Source organism: Egretta garzetta, unplaced genomic scaffold (genome assembly GCF_000687185.1).
Source record: "Egretta garzetta isolate BGI_Z169 unplaced genomic scaffold, ASM68718v1 scaffold415, whole genome shotgun sequence".
NCBI classification, from domain to species: Eukaryota; Metazoa; Chordata; class Aves; order Pelecaniformes; family Ardeidae; genus Egretta; species Egretta garzetta.
In genome coordinates, this window is record NW_009259686.1 from 949,672 (window position 1) to 966,257 (window position 16,586).

Consider the following 16,586-nt stretch of genomic DNA (forward strand, 5'->3'; position numbering starts at 1 on the left):
GGTCTTTTTTGCATCTGGCAACTTCACCAGATTCATTTTTTGTCTAGGCTTTACCCATGAGGAAGAGAAACTGGTGACAGAAGTATGGGTTTCCTCCTTGGTGCTTATTTTCTATGAAGGTATAAATCCATTTTCCTGGAAGACAGCAGAAATCAAAGGGGCTGTGACTTTACATCATGTCTCTCCAGAAGCATTCAGCACCCACCTCTCTCAGGAACAATTTTTTTGCGAGGACAGCCTCTTCCTGTCCCTTACCCTCTCTGCCCTGACTGTACTGACAGTGAGAGGGCACTTGAATGCAAGATTGAATTTTCATAACCAGAAGACAGATACCTCTGGAGAGGCAGAGCTCAGGTCTGAGCCAGTTGCCCCTTCCTGAAAAGCCCCTCTGTGCACTCAGATGACAGCTAAAGACAGACTTGGGTCTGTAGGTCAAAAGAGTTTGGGCTCTACTAGTGAGTAGAATACTGTACTGTAAGATAACATAACATAACATAACATCATGTGTGAAGCCTTGTCTCTCTGTATCAGATTTGGCTATCTTCACAAAACAGGAGTTAGTGAAACTGGTGACTCCACATGACTTGGTGCTTCTCAGTCACACCAGCTCTGTGACTTGTGGTACCCCCTTTTCCCAAGGTAATTGATATGATCTTGTCCTGGTTTTGGCTAGGATAGAGTTATTTTTCCTTCTAGTAGCTGGCATAGTGCTGTGCTTTGGATTTAGCATGAGAATAATGTGATAACACACAGATGTTTTAGTTGTTGCTAAGTAATGCTTATATGAACTCAAGGAATTTTCAGCTTCCCATGCTCTGCCAGGTACACAAGAAGCTGAGAGGGAGCGCAGCCAGGGTAGCTGACCCAAACTGGCCAAAGGGGTATTCCATACCATATGTGTCCTGGTTTTGGCTGGGATAGAGTTACTTTTCTTCATAGTAGCTAGCATAGTGCTGTGTTTTGGATTTAGTACCAGAAGAATGTTGGTAACACACTGATGTTTTCAGTTGTTGCCAAGTAGTGCTGAGACTACTCAAGGACTTTTTGAGCTTCTCCTGCTCGGCCAGGTGCATAACAAGCTGGGAGTACAGCACAGCTAGGACAGCTAACCCAAACTGACCAAAGGGCTATTCCATACCATATAACGTCATGCTCGGGGGGGGGGTTAGTCTGTCGGTCGGTCAGTCGCGGGCAGAGTGGTCACAGCTCGGGCTGTGGGATCGCTGCTCGGGACGGGCTGGGCATAGGTCAGCAGGTGGTGAGCAATTGCATTGTGCATCACTTGTTTTTTATATATTCTGTATATTCTCTTACCATTATTATTATTACTATTGTTATTCTTCTCTCTTATTAAACTGTCTCTATCTCAACCCACGGTCTCACTTTTTTTTTCTTTTCTCCGATTCTCTCCCCCATCCCACTGAGGGAGGGTGGGGAGTGAGCGAGAGGCTGCGTGGTGCTTAGTTGCCAGCCGGGTTAAACCACGACAATATGGCATCAGGCTCAGTATATAAACTTAGGGTAAATGGTAAGGAGCAGTGATTGATGCTTGGGGATGGGCTGGGCATTGGTCAGCAGGTGGTGAACAGTCGCATCACTTGTTTTTCCTGGTTTTTTCCTCTCTCTCTTTTTGTTATTTCCCTTCTCATTATTATTATTATTACTGTTGTTGTTAAATTATTAAACTGTTCTTATCTCATCCCACAAGTCTTCTTACTTTTGTTCTTCTGATTCCCCCATTCCACCAAGGGTGTGAGGGTGAGCAAGCAGCTGCGTGGTTCTTGGTTGCCATCTGGGGTTAAACCAGGACAGTTCTACATCAAAACATTCTCAGACAGGAAAAAGATTGGTTTTAACCTGTTGACTTCAGAAATCTATCTTATAGTGTGAACTCACAAACCCCAGCATTGGTACAATCAAGGGAGCAGCATTGTGTAGAGGCAGGAGCAAACAGCCAGAGGAATGGCACTGGGATCCAGACTAAACTGGATTTGCCATTGAAGCCAGTTTGTCACCAAACAAGAGCTTGAAGTTAACACTCTGACTGAGATAATTCACACTGTTTCGCATGCTTTAAATTATGCATAATAATTTCATACCTGTAGCTATTTGTGTTAATTTTCCTCAGTGTCCCCATACAAATAAGTTTTTATTACACCAGCCTAAGCTGCAAAATGGGAAACCTTTGATAAACATGATTCTAGGGTGTCATATCATGACTTTGAAAAAACTCAAGGAAATGTTACTTCCATACAAAGTATGTGAATGAATGAGAGTGACAGGGGGAAAAAAAAAAAAAGATGTAGTTGAAAAGAAGCTACCTAAATTCTTTCAAATCAGTAACTGTATTTGGACATTAACTGGTATAGTAGCAGGAACTACAGTCAGAAATTTATGCAAAAGGTTAATTTTGTACAACTAGGTCAAAAACTCCAAGACAATGCATTAACATGGTACAGGAGATCTCCAGGGGAAAATTGTGCATCCCTAGACTAGCTTTATTTTGGCAAATTAAATGTGCCTATGATCACTTTATGACATAAACTCCAAAACACAATTGATGGATCTTGCCTCCTCTATTAAACTCTCTTACATGTAAAACCGGGGCATAGTTCTTGATAGAGTTGTAATTGTTAATACACTTTTAAAATGTATCTGTGCTTCAACAAGAACTGATCTTTTTTTTTTTCTATCTCTGTGATGGTATTAAAATAGTTCAATCAAGAAATAAAGTCTGCTTCATGTCATACTTCTCATTCCAGAAAAGTCTGTATTTGTAGAGACAGTAGAAAACTAGAGCAGATATTTGGCCAATATCAATCATGATGCATTGCATCATTAATTAGATGAACCTACTAAATCCAGGAGCTTCTTTTCAATTCCTAGCTTTACAGCAAAAGGCCTAATAACCCCATAACTTCTGATCCTTTCAATTTTCATCAGTAATGTAAAAATAAATTGATGGTGAGCTGTTCACTTGAGCAATTATGATAAGGTATTACTCTTGGATAGTAAGGATGGGCTGTGTCATTTCTGAACATGTGGTATATTTTTAGCTAAAAATATACAGTTTGTATTGGGGATCAGAAGCACATCTGTACTAAGGATACCTGTGCAGGATATTACTGATTTCTGTTCTAGCCTTTTTTCCTTCCTAAAGAGCACTAATGTAAGAAAGACACCTTTGGAGACTGCATAGACTCAGAACTCCTATGTGAAAATACTATATGGCTTAATGTCTTCATTAGGAACAAATTTTTCCTTGTTAGTTAAGGTCTAAGGGAATACATTTTATAAAAGGAATGCACCTATAGACATGAAAATGTATCAGCAAGATAAAAACTAAATGATAGTACAGGGATGATATGGTAGGGAGTATCACTAGCTTAGCCTGTTCTTCTCTTCTTAGACATCCACCACTTGCTGTTGCCTGAGACAGAAAACCAGAAATATTTATTCTGCATTTGTACTGCCATTCCTGTTCTTGTATTAGTTAATGGTAATAAAGGGAGAATTTTGTATTGATTGTTACTTAGAGCTATTGAGAACGACAGTGGTAAAGTAGTGATTTAGAGATGAAGCAAAATATTTTTGTTTAATGAGCACTATGAACTATTACAGTTACAAGCAGCAATATTTTTGATTTTAAAATTAAATTAACACTCATTATAGATGTCACGCCTTGATTGATATTGATTGACAACTGGACAGCTAATTGACTGATATATTTTTGAATTTGCTTTTTTGGTAAACTATTCATTAAATTATGACAAAAAACATCAATGGGAAACCTAAATATGCTTACCTAGATAGTTCTAATAAACATAGAAATATAAGGAATTATGCCTTACATGGTCATCTAGTCCATTTCACTGTTTCAGAGTGATGCAACATTTCAATATGAAGGAAATAAGTACAAAAAATAATTTACACAGCATTAGTTTTTGCCAAATTTTCCTCCAGGGATAGCAGTGGTGATGCATTAGTAATGTATTCTCCTCAATAAATCTGGGGCTGAGGACCTGAATGTTATAGCTTGAATATGGCTCAGCAAAGACTGGGAATGTGAGGAAGAATCTGTTTCTTGGGATCATCAAAGACTGTTTTCACCTATTTAATGGTCCTTGATGTTAATTAGTTTTAACTCTCTGAAAAGTGCTTGCTTCTCTGAAAGGGAGCCTTATCTTCAGCATGCACCCAGCTTCCTTTAGCTGAGGCTTCCGTACCTAGATCCACCTGCTACCTTCGCATCCCAATGCACTTAAGATATCCTATATTAATTGACATGGTGTAAGAATTCATTAGCACTTGAGTTCTGCCTGCTTTTGTTCCACATGCCAGAGAAATGGGTGGCATTTTGCTTTAAAGTGCCAACACATTTGTACAGTTATAATAATAATCAATAAGGTCCTATAATACATTAAATGTTTTCAGCAAACTTGAAACTACTGCAAGACCAAGTTCTCTGTTTCGAATTTTATCGTCTATAGGCTATACCAAAAGCATTAAGTTACTTTTGTGTTTCAGAAATACCTCAGGTCATGAAGCTCTAATGTGTTTAAGTTGTGCAGCAGAAAGACACAACTTAGAAAACAATTCATACTTCAGTATCAGTCTTTCTACCTAAACAGAACAAAAAGTAGATTCATATGTGCTTCGGGGTAGTGGAGTATGAGTTGCACAACAGCACAGATTTTTAGTATGAATGCTTACAACTGTAATGTAACAGGGGAAATGAAACTTCGGCATAAGTAATCATGTTCTATAATTGCAAGCTCGATGACACCACTGAAAGATTTATGGAGTAGGCAAGGCATTAAGTGGATCAATACAATCCTCCAGGCCCAGCAGTATTATCTTCTCTACTCTACTTCCTCCTCCTAAGAGTGCTAATTGTACCCCAGTGCCTCATGGATTTAAGGTTTATATTCTACTGAGGAGTGGTCTATGAAAAATTATTGAAGAGAAAAACTTAATGAAGCACAATGAAATCTGACTAAATCCACATCTGCTACTTGATTTTTATTTTAAACCTGATTTCAGACTCCAGCACGATGCTTACAGTGTTCAATTTCCGTTACCAGAAATCTTTGAGTCTTGCTATCAGCACCTGGCAGAGAGCTGCAAATGTGCAAAGACAGAGATTTCAAAGCGTACAGCAATTTCTCCTGGAAGAGTTAAAAATACATACAGTACGAGGTGGTCTGTTTACTCTGTACTTTACTCCATGCATTTTTGCAATAATTCCAAGACTTTAACACCATCCCTCTGTTTCCTCTAAGACAACAGCTTTAACAGAGAACAGAAGATTGTTCCCTCTCTGGATAGCTCTATATTACTGAGAAATTAAAGAGCACTTTTGTGATATGGAAGAACTAAATTCCAGGCTAATATCTGAATTAGCATAAAGTACCTCCCAAAGCTGTAACTTCTAACCTCTTTTTGACCTCCTTTTACTGAAGATGCTCCTTTTTTCCTCCAAGAAAAAAGACAGCTAAATATATTCTGTTCTTTTCAGCAGCATACAGAGTTCAGGAAGATGAATTCCCAGTATATGGAAGGGCATGATTTTTCAAAGCACAGAACAGAATGAGGCTTACTAAATACTTTATTCTAACAAATTTTTACAGCTGCACAAAGTTTTATAAGATCTTACCCAAAATTAGGTAGAACTTTTAATAAACCATTATTTTAAAGGCATAATTCTGTTGGTATAAGACTACTTGTCCAGAAAAATCTTAAAGGCTTTTTGGTACAGCAGAACTAATAAGGTCCCTTTTGAACCCCTTCAGAGCATGGTGCCTATTGAAAAGATAACCCCCATAACAGGCACTGTGCAGAGTGCAAGAAAATGTGTATCAGTCTAAACAGAGTCAATAAATCAGTACTTTGAAGGAGAAGTATTTTGAAGAAAATCTCTTACAGTAAATGGGATTTATTTTGCAGACAGCTGTCTGTAAAAAAAGTTACAAGTGGAAAGTAAATTTAAAAAATATTAAGAAGAAAGGTCTGAGTCCAACACAGTATATTCTCATTACAACTTTTACTACCTTGGGAAAGGATTTATATCAAGGCAATTAGGGTCCTTACTGGCTCACACTGGCATGAGTTATTTAGCTAATAGCCCAGTACTGTCATACTCTTTTTTGCCATTTCTGTAGTTGGTGTCTTTTTGCATCCTAAATGCCAGCTTCCCTATAGACACCAATTAAGCTTTGGGAGTTTGCCTCATTTCTGAAATGCTAGAGTAGTTCTTTTAAGAAAGGCCTTGGAGAAAATAAAATGTATACTTCACCTCTTTAAAGTAGTGTTTTAGCTGTGGCAGTGAGGACTTATATTAATGCAGCAGTGAGATCTGAACTTTGAGTAGGATTAAATCTCTCAATCTGACCCATTAAGAGGGAAAAATTGGTACAAATTTAACTCAGGAATACCCTTGGGGACAGTGGAATTTGAAATCCATATTTCACATGTGAAACCCATCCTTTTGCTGAGGGAGGAATTAAACATGATTTTTCAACTATTTTCTTTTCCTTCCTATTTTTCAGAGTTCATTTTGCTACCATACCATATACTCCAAGCTTCAGACACCAATACACATCCCAGTATATTCTTAGATTCATGGCTCTTTGTTATAATTAATCTCATTCAGTTAATCCCCTTAATCAGTTCACGTTTTGGTCCTCTCCACACAAGGACTAGCCCACAGCAGTTCCCCAAATCATCAGCTAATTTCTCACTCCAGTGCAGCCATGTGTCGCCAGACGCATTCAGTGTGGACTGTTAGACAGTTTAAAGCTTGTCAGAAAAATGGGACCCTGTGAAACTATGACCAGGAAAACATGACTTTAGAAAGGAGGAAAGGTCTGCTTCTGCTCTTTTCTCCCTTCCCTGTCATCTACCTACTGGGTTTCTGCGATTCAGAGGAGATGAGCACCTCTCCATGCAAGCATTCCCCAAAGCTTTCTAGCTCTAACAAAGAGTTGAGGAAGAATTTCAGGAAGAAGAGTCATTGTCTCCTATCGACATGTCTCATTCCTATGGTCTACTGAACCTGTTCTTCCCTCACATGAACCATTCCCAAGAAGTTTGCTCTTCACCACATTTAACTTTTCTACTGAAGCAAGTCAAATTCCTCAAGCATTTTATGTGACTATGGACATGCACATATTACACAAAAGACTGACACCCACATGGGATTTGGCAACTGGTGAAAAGAGACCGAGAAGTAGAAGAGGACAGCCAGGGATCCTTGCAACTGGGCCTCCAAGGTGGGAAAGGGTGTTCCAGTGCACCCTGGGAGCTGGACAAGCTGTGTGTGTTCAAGGGCACACAGCTGGACTGGCTGCTGCTGAAGGTCATGGTACTTAGTGCAGGGCACTGTGGTTTAGGAAATGTAGTCTTGTGAGGCAATATCCAGAGATAAGTAAACTGCCTGACCTTGTAGTAGTACAAAAGCTTTAAGAGATTTAAGACCTCACAAACAAAGCTACAGTGTAATATATCATCCTAAAAAGATAGAATTTTCAGAAAGATTTCATAGGATACTCATGCCTTCCACATCAACGATGTTACTGCCTTGTTCTGTTTAATTACCAAGTGTCACTCCAGTGGTTAAATAGTTCTTTAATTACCTTATTATTTAATAAGAAAATAAATAAATAAATTTTATTTGACTTAAGATTTCAGGGGGGAAAAATCAATTATTCTTAAGTCAATAGTTATTTACTTAGTAATCATTTACCAGTTTTGGAAATGTTGTTAGGCTTAAGAGTCAGCTTTGTTTGGGTTAATTGAATACTTTTAATTGAGACAGCTGAACCCAACCCTTATAACTTTAAACACAGCCCCAAAGGCAACACTTGGTTGAAAAAAGTTCAAAGAAAATTAATATTTGAAGTACAGCATATACTCTATGGGTTTGCCAGCTGAATTAGTACAGAGGTTAATAATCACACTTTAGAAAACATTGACATAAGTTTAATTCCCTTTTTTGGATGAGGTTACTAGTCAAATTAATTGGTGCCAGTCCCTAAGAAGGGCAAAAATATTAACTTCATTATTTATAATAGCATTTCATAGAGATAACTCTAAATACATGCAAAAAATATACTCTCAGAAAGTGTATGTTTTGCTACTGTAGCATGATAAAAATGTTATGCTTCTTCAGAAGATGTGTAAATATTATCCATTTACAAACAAAAATGCTGTTTCCTAAAGAAAAATTTCAAGATGTGCCAAACAAGTAAAACTTCAAACATTTCCCAGATATTGAATCACTTACGTTATCTTTTCCTCTATTTGATTTCCACAAATACAAGTCAAAATGAAATTTTGTTTGCAAAAACGCTCAGGGAAAAAAACTTCATGGTGATTCATGAGAAAGGTGTTCAGAAGCCACATTGAAATATGGTGTGATTTTGAGTCTGAAAGGGAAAAGAGACAGTATTTGCAAGAGGAGTGCTGGAAAGATAAAATTATTAAGATTGAGGCTATGAAAATACTGCTGTCTGGATATGTGTATTCTTTATGACAGTCCCTAACATGTTCCTATTTGGCCCATCAGTACAGAATTTTATAGCAAGTCTCAAAGTTGCAGGCTTTGAAACACCCTTTGGAGACCAGGGGGACAGTGAAACAGGCCCTACCCACAAAACACTTCTGTTTTGTAAACAAAGTTTTTGTTTCCTCTGTGCAGAGAGGATCTTCTGATTTCTTTTTCCTCTGGTGTCATACCAATGCCAGTGCATACCCTTTGAAATCCCAAGAATCACTGTATACCTGAATAACATTCCACACATTAATCGTTGGGTTCCAAACTATTGTACTGCTTGTGTACTGATTTTTAACTCCTTATGTGCTGTTTAACAAAAAAATCTTTAATTCTGTAAACTCTGAAGACAGAAGAGACCCTTATGTCACCTAACCTGTCCTGCAGATTTAGAATAATAGCATTTAAAGAATGGCATTCAGGTATTTCGCTTTGAAACTTAATAACTGGTTTTCAATTGAGGCATGGGTATGCTGTGAATTCAAGAAAATCCATTTCTGCTGTGAAAACGTTAAGACACTTTGGATCCAACATTTTCCATTATCTTCTTTGTAACTACTGATCACCTTTACAATTTAAAAAGTCTGACATTTTTCATTTTAATTCTATACCACCAGTCTCCTTTTATCTTTGTATGTCAGATTAAAGATACACTTTGTATACAGGATTTTCTGCCTATAAGATAATTTAAATAATAATCAGATCATTTCTCACTCTTTTATTCATGACATATAAAGAATGAGTTTATATAATCCCTGAATGATGTAAGAATTTAGTTTGAAAGGAACCTCTGCAGCTCATTTAGCCCAACGACCTGCTCAAGAAAGGGGTATCTTCAACAGTGCTGATCACATTGGTCAGAACTTGTCCAGCCAAGTTTTGAGTATCTTGAAGTGAAAATATTCCACAACCTCTCCTGACGGCCTTTTTCAATGTTTGCTCACTCTTACAGTGAAAATATTTTTTTTATACCTGTGTTGGAATTTCCTTTGCTGCAAGTATGAAAGTTCTGCAACTCCCTCCTTTTAAGACATTCTCTCTACCTCTGAAATTATGTTTCAGATGACTTTTTACACTTTCTTTGATTTCTCAAGAACTTTTAAAAAAAATTATGGTCACCAGAACATTAATGCTCTATTACTTGGATCACCAACGCTGTAGATGTTGCTAGATCATTGAACTGTCTGCATCCTTCCTGTCCACATCCTTCTTTTTGCCGTTATGTCACCCTAGATGCATTAGTTGTGTTTCGTGGCCACTATGACTGTCATATCCTATTTGAGTCATTGTTGTTTGTGGAACATAACCCATAACCCACAGCAGCCTGCAGTCACTGGCCTTAGATGTATAGCTTTGACTGTTTGAAAACACATTTTGTTTGAAGGCTCCCAGTTGTTGAAAAAATCTGGGATGGTTCAATATGGCCACATAGATTCATCACTATTTGTCACTTTATTAAGTCTTATTTAATCAAAACTATTTTAAAATACATTTTGTTTTCAATGGCAGAAATTTTATATTTACTTCCAGCTCATTCACAAAAACATTCAATAACATTTTCCCTTACACTGACTCCCAAGAAACCTCAAGTAGAAGCATACCATTTGGTGGGAATTGTCAGAGAATCTGCTTTAATCCATTTAATGTTTGTTCTGTTCTAATTGTCAAGTGTTAATTTACTACTGTAATGTCATGGCGTATGAAGTCAAATACCCCTTTACCTCTGTGTGACTGCCTTCATAACCATTACTATGACTGCAAAATACAGTATCCAGGTTTTTCTAAGACCTGCTTTCACTAAAACCATGTCGAATGACATTAACGACATTCTTATAATTCAATTCTTTATTGATTAAATCCTAAATCCACATTTTCAATATTTTCCTTTGGTCTGATGCCAGACTAAGTAACCTATAATAATAATTAAAGGAGTTGTTTTTAAATAGTCGTATTTGTACTTGTGCAGTCTTCTGAAATTTACCTATTCATCTGTGACCTGTGAAAATGAATTTGTCAATATTATAATTCATATTGCTTTCCATGTTACTGTAATCTCTGGGTACCTATTTTTGTAGTTATAATTGAAAGCAGAAATATTATTTTTATAATATTAAAAAGTGCACAAAGTATTGAAGTCTACAGCTATTCAGACTGCTACTTTTGAATATTACTTGGCTATGATAATATGACGCTGCATATAAATATTTTTACCAAATTCAGTTAAGTAAAAGGTATGTGCTTCAGCTTATCTGTCAGATGGCGTGATTGTATGACATGTATTACACAGCTATCCTTACTAACAAGAATTTTGGTAATATTGAATACTTTATAAACTGGGTTGTGACACAATACTTTATAAACTAGATAGCGATACAAGGCAGAATGTGATTTTGCTTAGTTTATAACTTGATATCCATAGTCCATATTCAGTTCTGCAACTTGAAATTATATTATTGAAGAATTAAGTAATCAAAAACATTAGTTAAACTAATCTGCAGAGAAATAAATACAATGGCTAAAATTTCTTTACATTAACTCTTTATATATATTCATGAATATATATAATTATGCCACTTTTATTAAGGACTTCAGTATAAAGACACAAAAGCTTAAAGATCTAAATTTGCATGCCTGCAAGATACTAGTACTTCAGACAAGTTTCTATTGACAGGAACATATTAGAGACATTGAAGTATTTTCTCACGGTAGCTATTTCTTAAACAGCCTTCTGGTTGTTATCATCAGCGAAATCAAACCAGAAGTGGGTGAAAAAGAGAAAATTATCTTTGCAGTGTCAATGCTTTGAGTTTATGTGTGGAGAAAAAAGACAAGTTTGGGTGTTTTAGGGTCCCAAAAAATATCAAAAGTTAATATTCTTCAGTCATTCCAGAACAGCAGAATTCCTGGTCCTGTGGTTTCCTACTTTTTGGTGACATCCCTGGCATCATAGGAAGAACAGACAAGAACTCATGGAATGAGTCTGGTTCATCTAAGAATAAAAGACAAAATGAGTGAGTAAAGGGAAATGGGAAAACCATCTATCTGCAGAGCTTACAAAGAGTTCTTCCCTTCTGCTCTTGCTAAACCAATTTGATAACCAAACATTTGTGAATCACCATGCAAGTTTGGAACACTGATTGGTTTTCAACCAAATTTGTTTTTCTAAAGAATGAAGATTTTTAGCTCTTCATTGTGATAGCCAATTAGATGGAAAAACAGAAAGTGAAGGATGTGATATATTTGTGCTAATTTTCAGTGAGTTCCAGGAATAATTTTTGTGGCTGATAGCTGTGGCATATTATTGTTTCATAATACTACTCTGCTGTTATTTGACCATTGCCTGATTATCAAAAGTATGAAACTGTAGAGAAATTATGTAGAGAAAAGAAAAATTATGCTATCCAGGCCTTCTTCCATTAGTACAAGATTGTTCCTAGTGTGGTGGTTTAACCCAGCAGGCAGCTGAACACCACGCAGCCTTTTCCTTGTTCCTCACCACCCCCACCCCCTGCCATGGGATGAGGGAGAAAATCAGGAAAACAAAAGTAAAATTTGTATGTTGAGATAAAGACATTTTATAGAACAGACAAGGAAGGGTTAATAATAATAAACAACAACAATAATAGTAGTAGTAATAGAATGTACAAAATAAGTGATGCACAATGCAATTGCTCACCACCTGCCAACTGATGCCCAGCCAGTTCCTGAGCAATGGTCACCAGCCCCCAGCCAGGTCTCCCCAGTTTCTATACTGAGCATGATGTCACATGGTATGGAATAGCCCTTTGGCCAGTTGGGGTCAGCTGTCCCAGCTGTGCCCCCTCCCAGCTTCTTGGGCACCTGGCAGAGCAGGGGAACCTGAAAAGTCCTTGACTGGTGTAAGCACTGCTCAGCAACAACTAAGCCATCACTGTGTTATCAACATTCTTCTAGTACTAAATCCAAAACACAGCACTATCCCAGCTGAAACCAGGACACTTAGTTATTAATTCTGCAGTTCAGAAAGAGTAGGAAGGTTTTTTTGGCTGATTGTAAATACTGCAGGGGTAGCTGGATATTCTGTAAAATGTAAAGGTAAATGGTTTACTCCTTACAAAAAGAAAGTAAGATAAGGCTGCTGGATGAAGACCAAAGGATAGTCATAGGCTAAAGACTTCAGGAAACTAAAGGCTGTGCCTATTCCTTGTCATTAGCCTGTTCAGCTCAGTGGGGGCCCATACTCAGAAAGAGTGAATACATCTCTTTTTTAAGATGAATGTTTTATAATTCAACAAAATAGAAACTTATATTGTAGTTAAAATGTCAAAATACCAAACTACCATTCACGTCCAATTAAATTAATAATTGTCTAATTTATACAATCAGAGCATTTTTTAAGAATCAAGATACTGGAATAAAATAAAACATCACTATAAAAATACCACCAGAGCTGTGGCAGGTAGTGAGTCTGGAGGCTGGTTCCCTAGAATATTGGATGAGATATGTGCAATTAATCATCCCTTAATTGGCAAATGTATCATTAACATAAATTAATTATCCAAAGTAAGTTCTTACTACCTGGAAGTACTACGATTTACTGAAAAATAAGGTTCATCTTTCATCTGGTCTACAAAAACAGTAGTTTTTGATTTATAGTAGAATATATAGAATAGTGTAGTACTATCGTAGAAAATGGATATTTCAATATAAATTAGATGTCTTTTGTTGAAAATATTCCCATAAGTATATGATATATAATAAAGAATACAATTAACTCTTAGAATATTATGGTAAATATATATGTATTTCTAATTTAATTGAAAACAAATCTTCAGCTGGGATCCTGGTTGCAGGGTTAGTTCTTTTTTTATGTATGTCTGAGCAACACCTGGTTTTTGATGTGATATATAGACATTCATGGCTTTACATATTCAGTAGAAATGATCAGCACATGATCTTGCACCTGAATGCTCAACAAAATCAGTATTCAGTCAACCAGTAATGAAAGGATATTGCCAGATGGATCCTGCCAGGTGTTAGCAATTAATTATTGATATATTATGGGGATTATTTAAAGGGATGTTAAAATATAGTTTTCCTGCATGAGATTGCTGCATTATATTGATGGTTGCTGATTGTATGAATTTTCCTTTTCTACCTTATACAAAATGTTCAAAACCGATCCTTCTGAAGAAATCAAAGACATTTCCTCTGGCAGGTTATTATGCAGCCTGTTGAAATCAGGTTTTGGAAGAGATGATTTCAGAATGTATTTTAAAAAGGAATAATGATCACACAGAAGTGCATTTTCTATTCTACCCAGCTTGTTTGCAAGTTTTTCTCTGCTCTCTTGTTTAAATGCATATTTCAATACCAGCCATAAGGCACTAATAAAAAATAACAATAAAAATAAGCACAACTTCTTATTAATGGTCTGATTATGTTTTTGAAGAGCTGAAGGACAAGTAAAAATGCAATTTTTGTGATTTACATGATATGATGCAATAGTTCAGCTGGCAACACTAAAGATTGATGCCCTCTGTTTCACAGAGTAGGGCTAGCAGTAGAAAAGCCACCACAGAGGTTTATTCACACTGTCCCAGTAACACAATGTTTATCAAACTTGTCCTCGGTACCATAGCTCATTCTTTGCTAGCTCAATTTCAGTGTCTCAGCTGGATGGCAAACAGCAGTGACAGCGGTTTCTGTGATATGAATATTTGTCTATAACATCTAACCTGTGGGAGCTGGGCAGAGACCACCTCAGGTTTCCAATCCAGTTTAGAATTGATGTAGTGATGTGACCAAATGAACTTAAACACTACATTTTACTTCTGTTTCTGCTAAAAACAATGAATTTTATTTTTGCAGTGTCTGAATGTGGTCTTTGAGCCTATTTCTGCTTGAATGTAACTTTGAAAGAACATTAAAAGAGAGCTAGACAAAAAGTTCCCCTTCAGTAAGAAACAATCTTCACAGATTGCCCTCTCATCGTATCTTGCTCTTCATGAAGAAAAAGCAAAGGTGAGTTCATTTTACACAGCCTTGGGATCTAGAATTTGAGAAGGCTAAGCATAAGCTAGTAACATTTTAGTCCTTTTTCAATCAAGAGAGAAAAATAGGCACCTCCAGAGAGTAATTCATTTGACCTATGCCATAAACCTCTTTTACAGTGAAATGATTCTTCTTCTGCATCTACTTCTTTACATTGACTATGGAAAGAGGCCAGGATAGCTTATTTAGTCTTAGAAAACTATATTCTGTGTACATTAGGTGGTAAATTATTTTATCCCCGGATATCTTGAAAACATTGTTTCTTCAAAAATAGCTCACAAATGTCTAATGTCATGCTACCCATGAAAGAAGGATTTTCCATCATCCCAACATTTTAAACTAGTTCATATCTTTCCAGAATAAACACCACAGTGTGGAGAAAAGTTATGAGGCTGATGCTCAAATCAGGTTCAAATTTGGTGGCTTATGTTAAAAAAAGTGTCAAAAAAGAGGAAAGATTCAGTCAGCTGCCTACATGTTGTTATCTGCATAGGTGTCTCCCACTAGAGAGATCTGAGGATTACTGTATTTGTCCAGTGAGAATTCACATGCCCTAGGGTTTCCTATGCAGGCTCTTTCTACCTTTCTTGAAGGGTTTGAATCTCACATATGTCTTGTGTCACACCTACAGATGTACCTTAGGGTATCTCAAATTACCATAGATGCCTGTGCAGTTAAATCAAGGCACTAGTTAATGTAATCAGTGGAACCTAAACAGTAATTCAGCTAAATCTAATCATAACTACTGTGCAATTTGGTTGCCCTAGTACAGGCATCTACCAGGATGCCCAATGTTATCAGAGACACCTGCAGGGAGCCAACAGATGGAACAGAGGCCTTCTGGATGGACTGTGACCTTCTGGTGCACAAATCAGATGTGAGGCTGGATATGGTCAGCTGAGCTGCTTTCAAGCCTCTTCTTTTATTAAGAAGAGTTTTTTTAAGTTGGCTTCCATTGGCTGCAATGAAGTGTTGAGCTACCCAGCATGGTAGTAGATAACCACACAAATTGATTCCTAAATCTAAGTGTTTCAATCTTGAGGCAAATTCTGCTACTAAAACTTCTAATACTTTCTATTGAAAGTTTAGAATGGTCTCTCTAAGTTCCAGACTCCAGAGTTCATGTTCCACACTTCTAAAGTCACATAAAAATTGAGAAGGGTATATACAGAATCAGAATTTGTATTGGCCTCTGTCTGCTTGCTCTACCTGTGAAAACAGTCACAGGGTTTCATGTTGGCATGTCAGAGAAAAGGGGATAGAAAGCCTCTGGGCATCTGGCAGCTCTTCAGGCATAAGAATTTCTCCGGCAGATGTAGAGCCAGCCCAACCGGCTTCTCCATCATCTTCCCATTTTCAGAATAGAAAGCTTGGCTGTGATAAAGGGGCATGGGCAGCACACTGCTCTGCTCCAGTGATTTCTTGGCAAGATTTTAACCCTCAGGGGCTCTACCTAGCTGAAGCAGCTTGACCAGTCCTGGAGTCTCTTTTGTAATTCTGAAAGTTTAATTATAAGTGGAATGCATAGCGATGGCTGTTTTTAAAGCTGCCTGAATATTTGCATCCTAGAGAACCATTCTGAGTGTCTTTAAAGTCTCAACAAACATATTTAGAGAGAAACAATTATCTCTTCCTATAAGAACCAACCACAGTGCTTTCTCTTTTTGATCAGCTAGGCCCTCAAGACTTAGAGGGAGAAGGTGTGAGATTTGAGAGCCATTTCCTATGGCAACACCTTGAAAATTAAGGACCTGGCATCAATAGCATATTCAGATAGAAGAAATAGGGAAATTAGACTGGCTGCACTGTCAATGGGGAGACTGAGGAGCCTCTGAAAGATAAAAAATTCCACACACATACAGCAAGAAAGACCTTAGCTTAACCAGTTGAGTTTGAGATGTGTCACTCCCTGGAGCTTAAGTGACTGAACTGGAAATGCACGTTAGGCACCTGTGTCCCGTCAGGTTTCTTATGAATAAAGTAATGGGATAGAATTCCCCTT